This window comes from Pleurodeles waltl, chromosome 5 (assembly GCF_031143425.1).
Source record: "Pleurodeles waltl isolate 20211129_DDA chromosome 5, aPleWal1.hap1.20221129, whole genome shotgun sequence".
Taxonomy (NCBI): domain Eukaryota; kingdom Metazoa; phylum Chordata; class Amphibia; order Caudata; family Salamandridae; genus Pleurodeles; species Pleurodeles waltl.
In genome coordinates this window covers 847,898,359-847,912,680 of record NC_090444.1, presented here as the reverse complement: position 1 = coordinate 847,912,680, position 14,322 = coordinate 847,898,359, and positions in this window count along the sequence as shown.

Here is a 14,322-nt window from a genome sequence, read left to right as displayed (position 1 = left end):
TGTTCAGATCGGCAAAAGCTTGCGCGATCATTTCATGGCATTTGCATATTCTTGTTAGAATCGGCAGTGTGCGCGATTCATTTACTGCATGTAAATCTTTGTGTTCAGATCGACAAAGGCTTGCGCAATCATTTAATGGCATTTGCATATTCTTTTTAGAATTGGCAGTGTGTGCGATTCATTTACTTCATGTAAATCTTGGTGTTCAGACTGGCAAAGGCGTACACTATCATTTCATGGCATTTGCATATACTTGTCCGAATCAGCAGAGTGTGCGATTCATTTCCCGCATGTTAAACTTGGTGTTCAAATCAGCAAAGGTGTGCACGATTATTTCATGGCAACTAAAACTTTGATATGTAATGTTTGTTGACATGTACACATTTATTCTGAGTCTATGGTTTTCCTGTGAAGACGCTAAGTTCAAAATGTGCATATATAGTCCCTGGTACAATTCCAATAGTTTTTTCAGGAACCTTTTTCAGATTGACTTAGGTCCTTATGTTACAAAAGCAGTGTTTATTCTGAAAACTGTATTCCAGAAGGTTCATGTATTTCTAAGCATTATGTGACATTTTGTGAAAGCTCATATGAAACATTGTATTAATCATTCTTGATTTGTTCCAGGTATCCAGAGTTCTTGAGGCCTTGTTTTAAGTCACTTCTTAGTTTTTCCATGGTTACAGTAAGACAATGCTTAGAACCATATTCTAGTGAAAGTCAATGTGATTATAGTCTGAAATTGTGTTGTTTAACCTTTTGCTTCCTACAGGTCTCCTTCCCAGCTGTTCCCTACCTAATCCCCTTTTCCCCACTTGGACTCTCTTAGACTCTGTGATATTCTAATCAGAGTATTGGAGCTGTCTTGTGGTGGACATGTTGGGAACGTGCGCAGACCCCAAGGATCTGGTGACTCTGACAGGTGTTATTTATGTAAAGTAAAAGGCCATTGGGCAAGTGATGCCATTTGTCCAAAGAAAAACACCAAGGCTCCCACTACCACAACCCCAACTACAACCTCTAGTGCCCCTAGTAATAGCATTGGTGGTGGGAAGACTACTACAAATAGCCAATCCAAGGGTGTAGCTGGGCTCACTATTGGCAGTGTAGTTGGGTTTGGTCTTGTTAGGGAGACCACAGAGGCTGTTTTAGTCTCTGATGGTGGCATTGACTTTGCCACCTTGGTTACTTGTCCCCTTAATATGGGTATGTACAAGCAACTAGCCCTAATTAATGGTGTTGAGGTTGAGGCCTACAGGGACACAGGAGCCAGTGTAACTATGGTTATACAGAAATTGATTCACCCTGATCATCACCTACATGGTCAGCAGTATCAAGTGACTGATGCTCACAATAACACACTTAGCTACCCCATGGCTGTTGTGAATCTCAACTGGGGGGGGTTTACTGGTCCAAAGAAAGTTGTGGTAGCCACTGAATTACCTGTAGATTGCTTACTAGGCAATAATTTGGAGACATCAGCTTGGGCTGAAGTGGAGTTCGAGGCTCATGCAGCAGTGCTGGGCATTCCTGGGCATATTGTTGCTTTAACAAGGGCTCAGGCCAAGAAGCAAAAAGGACAGGGAAACTTGCATCCTGGAACAATGGACCAAGTGCTCCCAAAAGCTAGGGGTAGGAAGGGTAAATCCTTGCCCACTATGCTTCCCTAACCAGAAGATTCCCTTTTTAAAGAAAAGGAATCCTCTTCCTGTGCAGAACCTACACCAGATGAGCTAGCAGCAGACACTGCTGAGCTTTTGGGTGCAGGAGGGCCTGCTAGGGAAGAGCTGAGTGTGGCACAGCAGACCTGTCCCACACTAGAGGGTTTAAGACAGCAAGCTGTCAAACAGCAGAATGGGGATGTCAGTGATAGCCGTAAGGTGTATTGGGAAGACAGCCTCCTGTACACTGAGTCCAAGGACCCTAAACCTGGAGCTGCCAGGAGACTGGGCATCCCTTTGCAGTACAGGGAGTTCCTTCTTACCTTGGCACATGACATTCCTTTGGCTGGGCATTTGGGCCAGAGTAAAACTTGGGACAGGCTTGTTCCCCTGTTTCACTGGCCTCATATGTCAGAGGACACCAAAGAGTTTTGTCGCTCTTGTGTGACCTGCCAAGCCAGTGGCAAGACTGGTGGCACCCCAAAGGCCCCCTTAATTCCACTTCTTGTGGTTGGGGTGCCCTTTGAAAGGGTAGGGGTTGACATGGTTGGCCCCCTTGACCCTCCAACAGCTTCAGGCAATAGGTTTATCCTGGTGGTAGAGGACCATGCCACTAGGTACCCTGAAGCCATCCCCTTAAGGACCACTACAGCTCCTGCAGTGGTAAAGGCCCTCCTGGGAATCTTTTCCAGGGTGGTTTTCCCTAAGGAAGTGGTGTCAGACAGAGGTAGTAACTTCATGTCTGCATACCTCAAGGCAATGTGGAAGGAGTGTGGTGTAACATACAAGTTCACTACTCCTTACCATCCACAAACAAATGGTCTGATTGAGAGGTTTAATAAAACTCTCAAAGGTATGATAATGGGACTACCTGAAAAACTCAGAAGGAGATGGGATGTCCTGTTACCTTGCCTCCTTTTTGCTTACAGGGAGGTACCCAAAAAAGGAGTGGGCTTTAGCCCCTTTGAACTCCTCTTTGGGCACCCTGTGAGAGGTCCGTTTGCACTTGTTAAGGAGGGTTGGGAACAACCTTTAAAAGCTCCAAAACAGGGCATTGTGGACTATGTACTTGGCCTAAGATCAAGAATGGCTGAGTACATGAAAAAGGCCAGTAAAACCCTTCAGGCCAGCCAGGAGCTGCAAAAGCAATGGCATGACCAGAAGGCTGTCCTGACCCAGTACCACCCAGGACAGAAGGTGTGGGTATTGGAGCCAGTGATCCCAAGAGCACTTCAGGACAAATGGAGTGGAGCCCATCTAATTGTTGAGAAAAAGGGTGAGGTTACCTACTTGGTAGACCTGGCACTGCCAGGAGCCCCCTAGGGGTGCTCCATGTCAACCGCCTAAAACCCTACTGTGACAGGGCTGATCTCACCATGTTCATGGCAACTGATGAGGGACAGGAAGAAGAGAGTGACCCTCTCCCTGATCTTTTCTCCACCACTGAAGCTGATGGCTTAGTGGAGGGAGTAGTACTTGCAGATTGTCTCACTGCTGAGCAGAAAGACAACTGTGTAAATCTTTTAAGTCAGTTTTATGAACTCTTCTCACTGATACCAGGTACCACTACTTGGTGTGAGCAAACAATCAATACTGGAGACTGTTAACCTGTCAAAAGTAAGATTTATAGGCAGCCTGACCATGTCAGGGACTGCGCTAAACAATAAGTTCAGAAAACGTTAGACTTAGGAGTGATTGAGCCTTCAGAAAGCCCATGGGCTAGCCCAGTGGTGCTTGTCCCAAAACCTCACAGTAAGGATGGAAAAAGAGAGATGAGGTTTTGTGTTGACTATAAAGGGCTCAAACATGTAACCAAGACAGATGCTCACCCTATCCCCAGGGCAGATGAGCTGATAGATACATTGGCTTCTGCCAAGTATCTTAGCACTTTTGATTTAACTACAGGGTATTGGCAGATTAAATTATCACAAGATGCTAAACCCAAGACTGCATTTTCAACCATTGAAGGGCACTATCATTTCATTGTGATGCCCTTTGGTCTGAAGAATGCACCTGCCACTTTTCAAAGGTTGGTGAACACAGTCCTGCAAGGGTTGGAAGCTTTTAGTGCAGCATATCTGGATGATATAGCTGTCTTTAGCTCCACCTGGGATGATCACCTGGTCCACCTGTGGAAAGGTTTGGAGGCCCTGCAAAAGGCAGGCCTCACTATCAAGGCTACAAAGTGCCAGATAGGGCAGAGGAAAGTGGTTTATCTGGGCCACCTTGTAGGTGTGGAACAGATTGCACCACTGCAGGGGAAGATCCAGACCATTATCGAATGGGCTACCCCTACAACTCAAACCCAGGTGAGAGCCTTTCTAGGTCTCACAGGGTACTATAGGAGGTTCATTAAGAATTATGGCTCCATTGCAGCTCCTCTTAATGACCTCACTAGTAAGAAGATGCCAAAAAAGGTACTGTGAACAGCTAGCTGTCAGACAGCTTTGATGAGCTCAGACAGGCCGTGTGCTCTCCACCTGTCCTAAAAAGCTCTTGCTACTCCTCCAAAAAGTTCATAGTCCAGACGGATGCTTCTGAATTAGGGGTTGGGGCAGTGCTATTACAGCTTAATACTGAGGGCCAGGATCAACCTGTTGCTTTTATCAGCAGGAGTTTGACCCCTAGAGAAAAGTGTTGGTCTGCCACAGAGAGGGAGGCCTTTGCTGTGGTCTGGGCACTGAAAAAGTTGAGACCATACCTGTTTGGTACTCACTTTTTTGTTCAGACAGACCCCAAACCTCTACTTTGGCTAAAACAAATGAAAGGTGAAAACCCTAAATTGTTGACGTGGTCCATCTCCCTACAGGGAATGGACTATACAGTGGAACATAGACCTGGGAGTACCCACTCCAATGCAGATGGACTGTCCAGATATTTCCACTTAGACAATGAAGACTCATCTGGGCAAGGTTAGCATTATTGTCCCTCGTTTGGGGTGGGGCGGTTGTGTAGGAAAGTACCATCTTGCCTGGCATGTTACCCCCATTTTTACTTGTGTGTCAGTTTGTTTTTGCCTGCGTCACTGGGATCCTGCTAGCCAAGACCCCAGTGCTCAAAATTGTGGCCTGTATGTGTTGCCTGTGTGGTGCTTAGCTGTATCACTGAGGCTCTGCGAACCAGAACCTCAGTGTTTATGCTCTCTCTGCTTTTAAAATTGTCACTGCAGGCTAGTGACTATTTTCACCAATTCTGATTTGCACACTGGAACACCCTTATAATTCCCTAGTATATGGTGCCACCCATAGGGAGCTCAGACAATTGTTACACAGGACTGCCACTGCAGCCTGAGTGAAATAACGTCCACGTTATTTCACAGCCATTTTCCACTGCACTTTAGTAACTTATAAGTCACCTATATGTCTAACCCTCACTTGGTGAAGGTTAGGTGCAAAGTTACTAAGTGTGAGGGCACCCTGGCACTAGCCAAGGTGCCCCCACATTGTTCAGGGGAATTTCCCCGGACATTGTGAGTGCGGGGACACCATTACACACGTGAACTACACATAGGTCAATACCTATGTGTAGCTTCACAATGGTAACTCCGAACATGGCCATTTAACATGTCTAAGATAATGGAATTGTCCCCCCAAGTCAAATGTGGTATTGGGGTGCCAATCCCATGCGTCCCCGGGGCTCCAGCATGGACCCCGGGTACTGCCAAACTAGCTCTCTGGGGTTTTCTCTGCTACTACCGCTGATGCCAACCCTCAGACAGGTTTCTGCCCCCCTGGGGCCTGGGCAGCCCAGTCCCAGGAAGGCAGAACAAAGGATTTCCTCTGAGAGAGGGTGTTACACCCTCTCCCTTTGGAAATAGGTGTTAAGGGCCTGAGAGGAGTAGCCTCTCCTGGCCTCTGGAAATGCTGTGAAGGGCACAGATGGTGCCCTCCTTGCATAAACCAGTCTACACTGGTTCAGGGATCCCCCAGCCCCTGCTCTGGCATGAAACTGGACAAAGGAAAGGGGAGTGACTATTTCCTTGTCCATCACCATCACAGGGGTGGTGCCCAGAGCTCCTCCAGTGTGTCCCAGACCTCTGCCATCTTGAATGCAGAGGTGTGAGGGCACAACGGAGACCTCTGAGTGGCCAGTGCCAGCAGGTGACGTCAGAGACCCCTCCTGATAGGCTCTTACCTGGTTAGGTAGCGGACCCTCCTCTGAGGGCTATTTAGGGTCTCTCCTGTGGGTTTCTCTTCAGATGACAAATGCAAGAGCTCACCAGAGTTCCTCTGCACTTCTCTCTTCAACTTCTGCCAAGTATCGACCGCTGACTGCTCCAGGACACCTGCAAAACCGCAACAAAGTAGCAAGAAGACTACCAGCAACATTGTAGCGCCTAATCCTGACGGCTTTCTCAACTGTTTCCTGGTGGTGCATCCTCTGAGGGCTGTCTGCCTTTACCCTGCGCTGGAAGCCAAGAAGAAATCTCCAGTGGGTCGACGGAATCTTCCCCCTGCTAACGCAGGCACCAAAATTCTGCATCACCGGTCCTCTGGGTCCCCTCTCATCTTGACGAGTGTGGTCCCTGGAACACAGGAGCTGGAACAAAGTGACCCTGACAGTCCAGTAGTCCTTCTGTCCAAATTTAGTGGCGGTAAGTCCTTGCCTCCCCACCCCAGACAGTAATTCTGTGTACTGCGTGATCTGCAGCTGCTAGGGCTTCTGTGCACTTTTGCAAGACTTTCTTCATGCACAGCACAGCCCAGTTCCCCAGCACTCTGTCCTGCCTTGCCCAACTCGCTGAGTTGACCTCCGACTTCGTGGGACCCTCTTTTGTTGTGCTGAGACGACCGTCATGCTCAGATTTCCTGAACGCCTGTTAAAGTGCTTCTGCGGGTGCTGCCTGCTTCTGTGGGAGCTCTCTCTGTTGCTAAGTGCCCCCTCTGTCTCCTCCTACAAGGGGAGACCTCCTGGTCCTTCCTGGGCCCTGGCAGCACCCAAAACATTAACAGCAACTCTTGCAGCTAGCAAGGCTTGTTTGCAGTCTTTCTGCGGGGAAACAACTCTGCATCCTCCAGCATGCTGTGGGACATCATCTGACCAAAGGAGAAGTTCCTGGCACCTCCTGCTGTTGCAGAATCTTTGGCTTCTTCCACCCAGAGGCAGCCCTTTTGCACCTTCATCCGGGGTTTAGTGGGCTCCTGTCCCCCCTGGACACTTGCATGACTCTTGGACTTGGTCCCCTTCCTTTGCAGGTCCTCAGGTCCAGGAATCCGTCTTTAGTGTTTTGCAGTCAGTTGTTGTCTTTGCAGAATCCCCTATCTCGACTTTACTGTCTTTCTGGGGTAGTAGAGTAACTTTACTCCTACTTTTCAGGGTCTTGGGGTGGGATATCTTGGACACCCTTAGTGTTTTCTTACACTCCCAGCGACCCCCTACACACTACACTAGGCCTGGGGTCCATTTGTGGTTCGCATTCTACTTTTGGAGTATATGGTTTGTGTTGCCCCTAGGCCTATTGTCTCCTATTGCATTCTATTGTGTTCTACAGTGTTTGCACTACTTTTCTAAGTGTTTTACTTACCTGATTTTGGTTTGTGTGTATATTTTGTGTATTTTACTTACCTCCTAAGGGAGTATATCCTCTGAGATACTTTTGGCATATTGTCAGTAAAATAAAGTACCTTTATTTTTAGTAACTCTGAGTATTGTGTTTCTTATGATATAGTGTTATATGATATAAGTGGTATAGTAGGAGCTTTGCATGTCTCCTAGTTCAGCCTAAGCTGCTCTGCTATAGCTACCTGTATCAGCCTAAGCTGCTAGAACACTACTAATCTACTAATAAGGGATAACTGGACCTGGCACAAGGTGTAAGTACCACAAGGTACCAACTATAAGCCAGGCCAGCCTCCTACACCGGCTGAGCTAGAGGCCAAAATCCACAGCTAGGCACTTTGCAAAAAACACGTCTGTTTTCATTGGAAAAATGTGATGTGTCCATGTTGTGTTTTGGGGCATTTCCTGTCGCAGACACTAGGCTTACCCACACAAGTGAGATACCATTTTGTATCGGGAGAGTTGGGGGAATGCTAGGCGGAAGGAAGTTTGTGGCTCCTCTCATATTCCAGACCTTTGCAGCACCGAAATCTGAAGGAAAAGTGTTTTTTTTGCCTCATTTTTAGCTTTGCAAAGGATTCTGGGTAACAGAACCTGGTGAGAGCCCCACAAGTCACCCCATCCTGGATTCCCCTAGTGTCTACTTTTCAAACATTCACAGGTTTGGCAGGTTTCCCTAGGTGCTGGCTGAGAGGCCAAAATCCACAGCTAGGAGCTTTCCAAAAAACACGTTGGATTTCAATGTAAAAATGTGATGTGTCCATGTTGTGTTTCCTGTCGTGGGCATTAGGCCTACCCATGCAAGTGAGGTACTATTTTCATCAGGAAACTTGGGAGAACACAGAATAGTAGAACAAGTGTTATTGCCCCTTGTCTTTCTCTACATTTTTTCCTTCCAAATGTAAGACAGTGTGTAAAAACGACATCTATTTGAGAAATGCCCTGTAATTCACATGCTAGTATAAGCACCCTGGAATTCAGAGATGTGCAAATAACCACTGCTTCTCAAAACCTTATCTTGTGCCCATTTTGGAATTAAAAAGGTTTCCTTGATACCTATGTTTCACTCTTTATATTTCACCAAATGAATTGCTGTACACTCAGTATACAATGAAAACCCATTGCAAAGATCAGCTCCTTTATTGGCTCTGGGTACCTAGGGTTCTTGATGAACCTACAAGCCCTATATACCCCCGCAATTAGAAGAGTCCAGCAGACGTAACGGTATATTACTTTTGAAAATATGACATCACAGGAAAACTGTTACAGAGTAAAACGTGGAGAAAAATGGCAGTTTTTTTCACCTCAATTAAAAAAAAACATTTTCAGCTGTTATTTTCTGTAGGAAAACCTTGTAGGATCTACACAAATGACCCCTTGCTGAATTCTGAATTTTCAGAAATGTTTAGCTGTCCGGGATCCAGCATTGGTTTCACACCAGTTTCTGTCACTAACTGGAAGGATGCTAAAAGCACAAAAAATAGTAAAAATGGGGTATGTCCCAGTAAAATGCCAAAATTGTGTTGAAAAATAATTTGGGTCTGCCTGTTCCTGAAAGCTGGGAAGCGGGTGATTTTAGCACCGCAAACCCTTTGTTGATGGCATTTTCAGGGAAAAATCACATGCTTTCTTCTGCAGCCTTTTTTCCACTTTTTCTGGAAAAAAACAAAATTTTAGATGTATTTTGGCAAATTTCTTGGTCTCCTCCAGGGGAACCCATAAACTCTGGGTACCTTTAGAATCCCTAGGATGCTGGAAAAAAGGACACAAATTTGGCGGGGATAGCTTATGTGGACAGAAAGTTCTGAAAGCCTAAGCGCAAACTTCCCCAAATAGCCATAAAAGGGCTCAGCCCCGGGGGGTACCATTTTAAATGGATTTTCTTTTATAAACATAGAAACCCATACATAACCTTCCACCCAACCCCCCCAAAACAAAATACTAAAACCAACCCTCCAACAATACTTACTCTATCCTACAACTAACCTAATCTATATAACTAACCTATCACTACCCACATATAACCCACTAAAAAGTATTACAATATAAAACAGGAGAAGGGAAGGAACTGGGAGACTGTGCAACAACATGTTTACATCTTATTTAGCTTTTTCTTGCAAAGCTTCAACAACCTGTAGTTTCTGGCATTGTCCTTCTCAAGTTGGTCCATTCTTGTCATTATAGCTGCCATGTCCCTCCTCACGTCAGCCTCAAAGGTTGATGATGTGGCTGCTGTAGGTGGCTGTTGTGGTGCCTGAGTACTGATAGGTGCTGATGATGTGGAGGGGGTTGGACCGTTGGAGGCCCCCTGACATTGTGCCTGATGTGTCCTGCACAGTTGCAGCCTGTAGCGGAGGTCCCCCATGTTGAACAGCAAGCCATGTCCCTGATGATTTCTCACAGCAATACTTACTGGACATTTTATGGTACCCGGCCTGTAACTCCTTAAAGTGGCGGAAATGTTCTCCCCTTTTTTCAAAAGTACACTTCTGTGCTGTGGTCATAGTGGCAGCTAAAACATGAGAAAATTGCATCAAATGCAACATTGGGTAGAGGTAGAACAAACATGCAGTGTACACAGCAGCCCCAGATGGCACATGCTGACCACCAGACATTCCACAACAATGTAAATCTCCAAATCAAAACTAAACTTCCTACCAGTCATCTATGGTATCATGTACATGTCACTGAGTCAACGGCTATCCATTGTTGACCAATTAGGGCCCAGAGGTAAGTGGACTACTGCGTCATTTTGCAACATTTGTGTCATCAGACTAGTAAGTGGCTCAACAAGTCCCAAATCCCTGTGCCATAGTCACAAAGCAACGCAATGTATGCAAGCCACCATTTTGACACACCTAGCACTACAGCGAGCCTTGGTCCGGCATCATTAATGCAATGTTGGGTCCATCCAGTAGGGAGACAGGAAAATTGGCACCCCTACGTACAGTTAAGGGTTAGTGCACATATAGTTTGACCTAAGCCTGAACAGTACATCTATATTGTCTACAGATTTTGTACCTTTTGCCCTCTACCCTATGGTATGGTGTGCAGCTTGTCTAATGCAGTACACACATGGTGGCTGTATGGGTGCCCTAAGGGGCACAGGAAAAGTGGCACTGCACTGGGTGCAGCTACAGTATTCCTTCTTATTGAACTACCTGTGCACATGCATCTCTAACATCTCCTAAGTACCAGGTATACACTCAGCATTCACATTCTATGCTCACGTGATGTGACCAAGCTCACTCACAATTATCATGATGGGTAGATCATGTTGGTAAATCTGCAGACATCTAGTTTGCTACAATTCATAGACATGTCCCACATCCATCTAGAGAAGAGTTGTATTCTCATAGTGTACTCAACTGACTGTTGCCCAGCACAATAAGGCTCCTTGCATGTCCTCTGCCTCACTTAAATTCTTAAGAGTATTGAGAGGCACCAGTGGTGCACGTTTCTCCCACATAAGCCCCTGTGATGCTATTAATTGTGTTTGACCAATGACTTTGTGTTTCACCACTGCGCATATTAGTTGCTCAATGTTCACCAGGAGCACATTACATGTTGTATTCAGTTTAGCTGCCTATTGGCTTTGACATGGCATTAGACATTACATTCAGTATTCAGTTTAGCTGCCTATTGGCTTTAACATGGCATTAGCCATTACATTCTGTATTCAGTTTAGCTGCCTATTGGCTTTGACATGACATTAGACATTACATTTGATATTTAGGTTAGTTGCCTATTGGCTTTAACGTGGAGTTAGACATTGCAGTTGAGACATTGCAGATGAGCTGTGTTTTTCCACATGATAGACCAAGCTGTGTTTTTCACACCAGACCCTAGCTGATAAGAGCACGTAGATTTTGTGTTTACCTCTCAATCCAGTCTGAGAACGAGTGAGGCTCGAAGAATTGGCCACTCTCCAAGTTTCTTCGGGTCTCACACTGAGTTTGCCTTTAAGGAGGGCTCTGGACTACAGCAGAGTTAGATTGAGACTATCTTGACTTCAGACAGGAACGAGACGTCTGTTGCCTGTCCCCGTTTGGGTAGAAAATCTCTTTCTCGCAGTTGAACCGGAGTCATCAACTTGCAGGTCCCAGAAAGATGAGGCTGAGTTATAGGTCCTACGGTGATGCAATTTTGACTTTTATGCTTTGCTTTGAAGTTATGCTATAATATAATCACATGTATTTGCTGTGTACATTGCAACTGAGAAGTACTTTGATATATTTTGCTTTCATTGCTGTGTCTACTTTTGAACGTGTGCTTCCAAACTACAGTACTAACTTCGTCTCTCAGGAACCTCGTGGTGAAGTAATAATAACAACAAATGTCTTCTTTAAACTCAGAAGTGCATTCTCGAGAGGTTCTGTAAGCTCGATTATGAGATAAGAGCAGAAAAGCAGAATATTTTGGCGTGAGTCAGCAGTTTGGGAGTCAAATTGGATATTGGAAGTGCACGGTTTAAAAGTGTAATTTTTTTGGTTGTTGTTTAGAGAATCAAAGAAGCACGGCAGACCATGTTTGAAAATGCATGTGAAGTTAAACTGCCTTATGGTGCTGTGAGAAACATGTTTTCGTGTTTATCAGGACTGTGTGAGTCTTGGTATGAGTGCTGTGATAAAGCATATTTAGAAAATATGCCTTTTGAAAGAAATGATGTTCCTTTTGTTCTTGACAGAAGGGTTTGGATACTTTTATCTGCTTACAGAAAAATGCAGGAGATGTAGGCAGTTAGAACATGAAAATAAGAATTTATGTGAGCAAATTAGCCAGAACACATTAATTAATGCAAGATAATGCTGAAATCTATACAACTGCTGTTTTAGAAGAATCTGGCTTTTCCCATTCCAGTAATGAAGGGGTTAAGACAGCTGTGAGCCAGTCTGAGCCTCAGTGTAAGCAGAGCATAGCACAAAACACCCCACAGTTTTTGGCAGTTGAAGTGCATTCCTTAACAGATAACACTGAGAACAGAGCTCAGAATGTTATTTAGTAAAGTAAAATTAATTCAGACAAGGCAGAAGTACAGTCGCAAAATGTGCAGTTAATGGAAATTCAGTGGAACCCAGAAAATAGACAGATGTTGTCACAAGTAAAACAAAAGATTTTAGAGTTTCTTACTATTTGCACTAAGCAAGAGACACCGAGTTTCATGAGCTTGTTTGATTATAACCCTCATCTGAGTGAAATCTTAACACTTTGGCATAAAGTAACTAGGAAAAAACATGAGCAGCTGCGCGCTTTTGATTTGGCTAATGAAATAATTCAGACTTTAGGTTTCTGCGCAGTGCAAGAGAGAAACACTGATTTACATGTAAATCAGCAACAGGGGAAGACAAGAGTGCCCCTGGAACTTTGGAGTAAGCTTTTGACTTATCAGTGGGTGATGAGTTCACCTAAATCTCACAGGTTAGGACAGGCACAGGAGGCTAGTATCATACCCTGGATCTGGTACATGCAAGACAGGGCTAGAGTCACTGCAGCCCTACATGAACAGGTGTCACAAGCCCCTTTTCAGGATGAGGAGAAGGTGCAGGGAGTACCACAGGTAAAAGAGTCACCAGTGACATTGAGTGCACCATTTGAATTCATGTCCCCTAAGGATAAAAAGCATGTTTGTTTGACTATTGATTCAGATTTGTACAATGTGTGTCAGACTTTAAAGCAAGAGCTGCTTGAGATGTGTCATTTTTACACTGATTCTTGGTTCACTGCCAATGGTTTAGCCGTTTGGTTTTCCACATGGCTTGTACCTAACTGGTTCAATTCCCTTGCAGATGTTAAAGAGAAATATTCAGAGTCTGAAGTGTCCACCCAGAATTCTGACTTAGTGGGGATGGCTAAGTGGGTGCACCAGAAATGTGGACATCTGGGAGAAAAAGCCACTTACAGGTGGGCAGAGATTAGAGAGATGCACATTCCCCTAGATTTTATAAAAACTGTGATTAAGTACGCACAACAGCAATCTGTCCCACAAACAGTCAAAGATCAGTTGGAGAGAGGAAAGTTACGAGGACAGATATGGCAAATTGATCAGGTTTTAGGGAGCTGCAGATTACCAAGGAGAAATCAAAATTATGCTGATAACTGGAAAATAATCTGATTTATTCATACAGATTGGAGACAGAATTGCCCAACTTGTCATAAGTGCAGTGAATGGAGGTTCGGTAAAGAAGGAGTCTGCCCCAGCCCTTCTGACAGTGCAAGGAAAGGGAAGCTGTGGTGCAGCAGATAAAAACCTCAGTGCTAAGGTTTGGGTTGAATCCCCAAATGACCCTCCAGAACCTGCAAAAATCATAACAAAGGGCCCCAAAAATGTCCTGCTGATTATAAAACAGGGAAAGGAAGAGGAAGGGCACATTTCAGATGACAAATGTTATTTGCAAGAAAAGTCATACTTTTTTCTTTTGCAGATCCTACCACATTTCGCCACTGACCATGAGTGTGCTGTGTGGTCTCCCTTCGGGTGTGTGCGTGTGGGGTCGGGGGAGGGACCGAACCCCCAACCTGAAGCTGATTGATTAAAGTACAGACCCCATGGATCCATTTTGCGCAAATGGCACCTTCAGTTCAAGTTCAACTTGTTTGATTACATTCTTCCACTGGAACTAAGCAACCTTAACAGTTAACTGTCTGTGTTTTTTCGTGTGGAACTCTGACTTTCGCTTACATTCCACCAAACCTTTCAGGTGGACCGTGTACCTTTACATGAGTAGACCTCATGCTACATCAAATTGCTATTTTAGAGACACTGTTCAATCAGTTATTATCTCAATCAGAGTATATAAGTTTCAGTCTTTTGTAGATGTATCTGATGTGAAAGGTTATGAGATCAATATGTTAATCCACTTCCATTGCTTTACAGTGATTGCTTTTATCATTCAAATCTGATTTGCTTATAATGTTTTTTTTTGTTTTGATGTTTTTGTTTTTTGTTTTTGTTTGAAATAAGAGGTATGTAAACAAAAATTCATTGGTGATAGGGTGGAATGTGATGCTATTAATTGTGTTTGACCAATGACTTTGTGTTTCACCACTGCGCATATTAGTTGCTCAATGTTCACCAGGAGCACATTACATGTTGTATTCAGTT